We start from the raw sequence: 7,069 nt of genomic DNA, 5'->3' as shown, positions 1-7,069 counted from the left end.
CTGCAGAACTCCACCACAATGTGGATTTCTCCCTTTTAAGCTCACACATTACTTTAGGGATGTATTTTGTCCAACTGACCCTAAATATTACCATTTTGTACAGCTAGGTCTCTGGTCCCCTTTGTGACTTTTTTGCATGAGTATTTGCATTTGCATTTGCTGTCTCATTTGCTTTGTTTCCTGGATTTGGTCCAGTTCAGCAAAGCTGGAGCTGGAGGATTTGAAGTGAAGGAAAATGCTGGCTTCACTCTTATCTGTCTTTAAAAAGATGCACCTCACATGTGCTCTCTGCATTTCAACCAACCAGGGAACTGAATTCTCCAAGAAAACCTGGATTTAGTTGAGCCTTAATTACAACTTTTGGTAAAGCATTACTTGCAATTTGCAAGTAAACTTTACATAACTATGGCATAGTATTGCTAATCTAAATGCAGCTGCAGATTATTTGTGCTGTATGTGGAGGGATTATATTGTATATTTGCCCATTTACCTTTAAAATGAATTCATATACATAGTGATAAGAATATGTGCTTGATGAATGGCTGGAGTGAATGGAAGAGAGATAGAAAATTCAGCGTGGGCCATGTGGTGCTTTGTAAAGCTCACTGGCTGAGCTTTGTGCTGCCTGACTCCACTTGGCTGAGTAAATCTCAGAGGAAGCGGGGCGGATAATGTTTCAGCCGTGGTTTGTAAACTGTTTTGTTAATAGTGTGTTAAAAAAAACAGAAAAAAAAGACTGATGGGGTCAGCACTGAATGTGGAACAGTTGGGAGGGTGTGGAGGCCTGGCTATTTTGGATGGGGCCTGGTGGCGCTGCCCCACCCCGTCCCAGCCCCCCCACACCCGCGCCATTCTAACAAGGCCTGGCTTAGTCACACCACCTGCCTCCCCCATTCTTCACGCTCAGAGCTGCCCCTGACAAGGGCAACAGACGGAGGTCCCTCCTTCAACGCCCCCGCGGGACGACGGCAGGCGTGTGACTCGGGGGATGCAGAAAAAAGGGGTGGTGAGGGGCGGTGGGTTGGGGGGAGTGCTGCAAATTGAGTGATCAATAAAAGTTTGGATCACAAGGACCTTTGCCGCATTGAGGGATGGCCCAGACAAAGGGAGCCCCCACCAGCCCAGGTGCTTTGTCCCTACCCTGTGCCGTGTCATTCGAGTCTTACTATCCACTTATTGTCTTGGTATTTTTGCTCCTGCGTTTCGCCTTCACCACAGTGTGCAGGCAGAAGCTCAGAGCCAGCTGTGGGAGAGGGTGGGTTTCTAAAGGTGTGCCAAGCACACTGACAGCAGAGAGACTTTTTACTGAGTCAGTCTGATCCATGACCTTCTATTCCCAATGGGTCCTGACAGCAGAGCCTGCCAAGCCAGCAGTACCACTTCACTAATAAACCCTTCGACTCTAATGGCTTTGATCCCACCCTGTGGACAGGAATTCCCAGCAGGAACATTAGAGATTGGGTCTGATGAGGAGCCAGAGCCCTGCACTGATTAGCTATTAGCCTCCCTCCCAGCTGACTTAACTTGCTAGCGCTCTGCTTTAGCGGGGGTCCATGTGGCCTAGCTCACACGGGCCCACCCCACTCCGCTAATTGGCACTCAAGACCATCCGACTGGGTCATGACCAAAGGGAATTGGTGATGACATCTGATCCAATCCCCAATTATTATCATCTGTAGTTAGTGTTCTGTCTCCTCACACTGATGGGTGACTGTGATTTGCCCTATAAGGGAGGGGTCCTAAAGCAGCACACATTGTCAAGTGTGGAGGAAATATTGATGTGTCCAGTGACACTGCATTTCACATTGCATGACAGTGGAGGCGTGTGTCCCTATATGTAGCTTCTAACATGGTAACATATTGAGTTCACATTAAGCAACCAAGTAATCTCACAAAAACACACGCCTGAACTTACATAAAAAGAAAACTTGGTAACAGTGTACTTTAAGGTAAAATGAACCAATGTATTAGTTACAATGAAAAGGCATTAATTGAAAAGGATGAAAATGATTAACTGATGCATGTACAAAGATGAGGCTTATGTAAATAGTTAGCAACTGGATGAACATGAACACTGATGCCAAATGATCCAAAACTAGGGTGATGCTTTATGCTATTATAATGTATCAGAACCTGTCATGGTACATATATTAGAGATTGGATTTTAATTAGATATTATCAATCAATCCAATTTTATTAATTAGACATACCTTACTACACTACAAAGCAGTAGCACAAAGAGAATGAATTCACGATGAACTGTCATGAGTTAACACTTAACAACCTGTCATCATGCATTAGGGGTGGCAGTGTAGGTATAGTGGTTAAGGAGCAGGCTGCTGTACCCTTGGGCAAGGTACTTAACCCAAAAATTATCTCAGTAAATATCCAGCTGTATAAATGGATAACAGTGTTTTAAAAAAAAAACTAACCCATGTAAATAAGTCCTCATGGGACAGTTTGAAACAAAAATTATTTAGAAAATACAAGTTGGACAGCTCAGAGAGTAATAAGATTGAATAAAGTAATATGCACGCTCAAGTTATGAAAAAAATAAGGGAAGCTAAAAGGTGTTTTGAAAGACAGATTGCACTAGATGCAAAGAGCAACTCTAAACGCTTTTTCAATTTTACAGTCGAAAAAGGATAGTTAAGGATGAAATAAGGTATAAAAAATAAGGATGGAGTTATGGTTTATGATAACAAAGCTATTGCTGATGCACTAAATAGTTACTTTGTGGAGAGTTTCACTAGAGAAGTGTTTTCACATATGCCTTCAGGTTCAGTCAGTTCTCAGAGACTTATGGAGGAAATTGATTTAAATGATGCAGAAGTACTAGATAAACTTAAAACAAATAAGGCAGCGGGCCCTGATGGAATATATCCAAGTCTTCTCAGGGAAATAGCAGAAGTGGTTTACAAGCCTCTGACATTTTTAAGCAATCTCTTAAAACTGGAGAAATACCAGATGACTGGAAACCTATCTACAAGAAAGAAGACCGGACTGATCCAGGAAATTATAGACCTGTCAGCTTAACTTGTATCACATGTAAATTACTGGCATTCGTCATTAGGGACAATTTGGAATTATTCCTGGAAAAAATGGTATATTAAATGATAGTCAACATGGTTTTTGCAGAGGTAGGTCATGCTTAACAAACCTCCTGGACTTTTTTTTAGGAAGCTACAGCATGTTTGGACTCAAACCAAGCTTATGATATTATCTATTTGGACTTTCAAAAGGCATTTGACAAAGTACCACATGAGAGGCTCATAATGAAAATGAATTCTGCAGGATTTACAGGAGCTATCACTGAGTGGGTTCGAAGTTGGTTGTCTAGTAGAAAGCAGACTGTAACTGTGGGAAGAATTGCATCAGAGCAGGGTCCTGTACGAAGTGGAGTCCCGCAGGGATCTGTGTTGGGGCCTTTGCTATTCCTTATAAACATAAATGATCTTGATGCAGAGGTTAGTAGTAAAATAGTCAAATTTGCAGATGATACAAAACTAGGGGGTCTAGCCAAGTGTATAGAATCAACTAAGGTAATACAGGAAGACCTAAACAGCATCCAAACGTGGGCAGATACCTGGCAGATGACATTCAATTTAGATAAATGTAAAGACAAGGTCAAACAAGACTATTTCATGGGGGGAAAAAACTAGAATGTGCTCAATTTGAAAAAGACTTAGGAGTAATAGTTGACTCACGCTCAACAGGATCTAGACAGTGTGCTGTAGCAGTAAAAAAGACTAACAGAATGCTGGGACATATAGCCAAAAGTATTGAGTATAAATCTAGGGAGGGTATATTGAAATTACACAATGCTTTAGTCAGACCTCACTTGGAATACTGTGTGCAGTTCTGGGCACCGCACTATAGGAAAGATATTGAGGTTTTTGAAAAGGTTCAAAGAAGGGAAACTAAATTAGTTCCTGGCATGAAATATAAAAGCTACGAGGAAAGACTCAAGTTATTTAACCTATTTAAACTTAGTGAGAAGAGGCTTAGGGGTGATTTAATTGAGCTTTTTAAATTTATAAAAGGACTTAATAAGGTTAACTACAATAAATTTTTTAGGGTGAGTTCAGTCTGTAGAACAAGAGGACATAAATGGAAACTAGTTAAGAATAAGTTCCGCATTGATATAAGGAAATATTATTTTACACAGAGTTATCAATACATGGAATTGGTTGCCAGGTCATGTAGTTGAGGCAGAGACCCTTGCTGTGTTCAAGTCCAGACTTGATGCAGTTTTGGATACTCTTTAATTGGAATGGCGAGCTTAGTTGGGCTGAATGGCCTGTTCTCATCATAATATGTCCTTATGTTCTTCAGTTTGCGCTTGTGTGCCTCCTCCATCCTCTCTTCCCAGGGCACTGTTAGCTTGATAAGGACCACCTGCTTGGTACCTCTAGACCAACAGACAATGTCACGTCTGAGGCTTGTGTGGGTTATCTCATGTGGGAATTTGAGTTCTTTCTTGAGGTGTGTCTGCATCTCCCAATCACCTGCCGTGGCCAGGATCCCTTTGCTCCTTGTCTGCACTCTCCCCTGGCCCGAGGAAATGTATAAATCGAGGGCCGTTGGTGAGTTTTCTTGGCTTCTTCCTTGCCTGCTCCAAACCTGCTGCCAACTGGCTAAGAATCTGGTCATGTTGCCACTAAAATTTTCCATCCGCCAGACTTGCCTGACATGAGGAATGTGTCAAAACATGTTCGAGGCTGGCTAGTCTTCCACAAAGTGTGTAGCAAGGACTCCAAACCCTACGTGTGTAGGTTTGATGGTGTAGGCAAGACATCATATACAGAACACAGCAGAAACTTAATCCGGTGTCCTTCCATAGTCCATATATCCTGCCAAGTCAGTGCCCTCTCCCACACATTCTCCCACTGTGTCCAGCTGGCCTGTTTTTCCATGACTACAGGTTTGACATTATGGTTTTCTTCCTCTGCCTTCTGAACCTCCCTCTGCACCATGCCACAACACTCTTTTGGATTTGCCCTGCTCCAACTTACCCTTGTGGAACATCCCAGGCCTAGCCTGCCCTGGGCTACTGACCTGATGATGCGGGCGTGTTGCAGGCGATCCTCCACGTCCCTGAGGGCTCTGCTGACTGACCACTTGGACCTGTTCTGACCTCAATATCTGCTTGGCATACCCTCACATCCTTGCTGTCTTGCAGCATCATGGCCTGGCGTGCTTTGGTTGTCTCATACTCCTCCACAACAGAAGTTACTGGCAGCTGCAACTTGCTGCATGTGCTGTACAGGCTGATGGAGCAGAAGCTTCTTGGGATGCCCAGCCATCTCCTCAGGTAGGTGTTTATCTTCCTCTCCAGCCTCTCAACAGTAGACATGGGTATCTCATAAACAAGTAATGGCCAGAACAGCCTGAGAAGCACCCCATGCTGATAGCCCCAGGCCTTATACTTGCCAGGTAAGCCACTCATCTCCAGAGATATCATCCAGGTTTCTGCTTGAATGACCATCTCCTCACACTCTTTGTCATTGAGTTCTGCCCTGTACTACTTCCTCAAGCTCTTCATAGGTTTCTCTTGGACTGTTGGAATGATGTCTTCTCCAATCTTAAAATGAAACTGGTCCTAGACATGTCCCTTCCTCAGCACCAGGTTTCTGAATTTGGCAGGTTTGAGCTCCATCCTCGCCCAATTAGTGAGCTCAACCAGATCTTCCAATATCCACCTGCCCTCAGGTACCGACTTCACTGTGATGGTAAGATTGTCCATGAATGCTCTAATCGGTGCCCGTTGGATGCAGCTTGCCAGTACTGCACCCTGCTGCAGCTTCTCTGCTGACTTGAGGAGGTTCGTCACTGCGGAAAACAGAATCACTGAGTGCACCCAGTTACAATTCCGACCTCCAGTCTTTGCCAGTCAGTGGTGAAATTCCCGCAGGTGAAACACATGTGGAAGTTTCCAAAATAGCACTGTAAGAGCTTATGGAATCACTCTGGGACATGGTAGGTCTTAAGTGTCGAAGCCACTAACTTGTGGGGTATAGTTCCGTAGGCATTGCTTAGATCAGGCCACAGTACTGTCCAGTCACCATGGTTCCTCTCCACATCCGCGATGATCTTTGATATTACACTGGTATGTTCAAGACAGCCTGGCACACCTGGGACTCCACCCTTCTGAACTGAGGTGTCAATATAATCATTGTCCAACAGGAACTTGGTCAGCCTCTTTGCCAGAATTCCAAAGAAGATTTTGCCTTCCACATTGAGGAGCGAAATGGTTCGAAATTGCTTTATCTCTATTGAGTTCTCCTCCTCCTCAGGGATCAACCAACCATCAGCCAGGAAGTTCTTCCTCCATGCCACCTTCAGTAGCTTCCAGAGTCGTCTCCTAAGCCTCTTGCAGCATTTGTACACCTTGTACGGAATACCGTTGGGCTCTGGGGCAGATTTTCCCCTGGCCTTCTTGAGGAATTTGTTCGCTTCGTGCCAGCTCAGTTTGTTTCCTCCGAAGGGGATAGCTGGCTCAGCTGGTTTGATTAACTTTGTCATCTCCTTCAAGCTGTCCTCCCTTCTGGGGTCACTGTGAACTTGACAACTGTGATCTATTTTGCTTTCAAGTCCCCTGATCTTTTGTCACCCAGGGGTTTCGATAAGTGTTTGAATGGGTTCTTGGTGAAGTCCACTCTTCCCTTCATCTGTTGCTTCCTATTCCTATCCTGCGGTGGCAGTCAGCTTGGCGCAAGGTCTTAATGCGCTCCCTCAGGTTGTTTCGGATTTCGGTTAGAGCTGGTTTTTCATCCTCTGCTGCTTGACGAAAAGCCTTCCTCAGCCTCCGCAAGTTGTCTCTTAGGGTTGCTAACTCCTTCAGACATCTGTTTTCCTTTGGCTGGGCTTTGGATTTGGCTTTCTGCTCCTTCTTCCTAAAGCTATCAGCCCCTGTGCTCCAGATGATCGTGGACATGGCCCTGAGGTTCTTCCCCATGCCTCCTGCCATCACTGCTTCCAGCACTTGGTCCACGTCAGGATTGAACATCTCCCACTCTTTCTTCACTGATGCCGCAGGCCAATTCACTGGCTCTTTTTGGGTATCTCC

General features: G+C 44.5%; 1 pseudogene; it reads right to left on the bottom strand.

The window, feature by feature from the left end:
• Positions 1-903: 903 nt before the first annotated feature.
• Positions 904-6,525, bottom strand: LOC118787729 (annotated as a pseudogene).
• Positions 6,526-7,069: the final 544 nt, after the last annotated feature.

Source organism: Megalops cyprinoides, chromosome 13, assembly GCF_013368585.1.
Source record: "Megalops cyprinoides isolate fMegCyp1 chromosome 13, fMegCyp1.pri, whole genome shotgun sequence".
Lineage (NCBI taxonomy): Eukaryota > Metazoa > Chordata > Actinopteri > Elopiformes > Megalopidae > Megalops > Megalops cyprinoides.
Note: the sequence above shows the minus strand (reverse complement) of the source record. Positions and strands in the feature narration are given on the sequence as shown.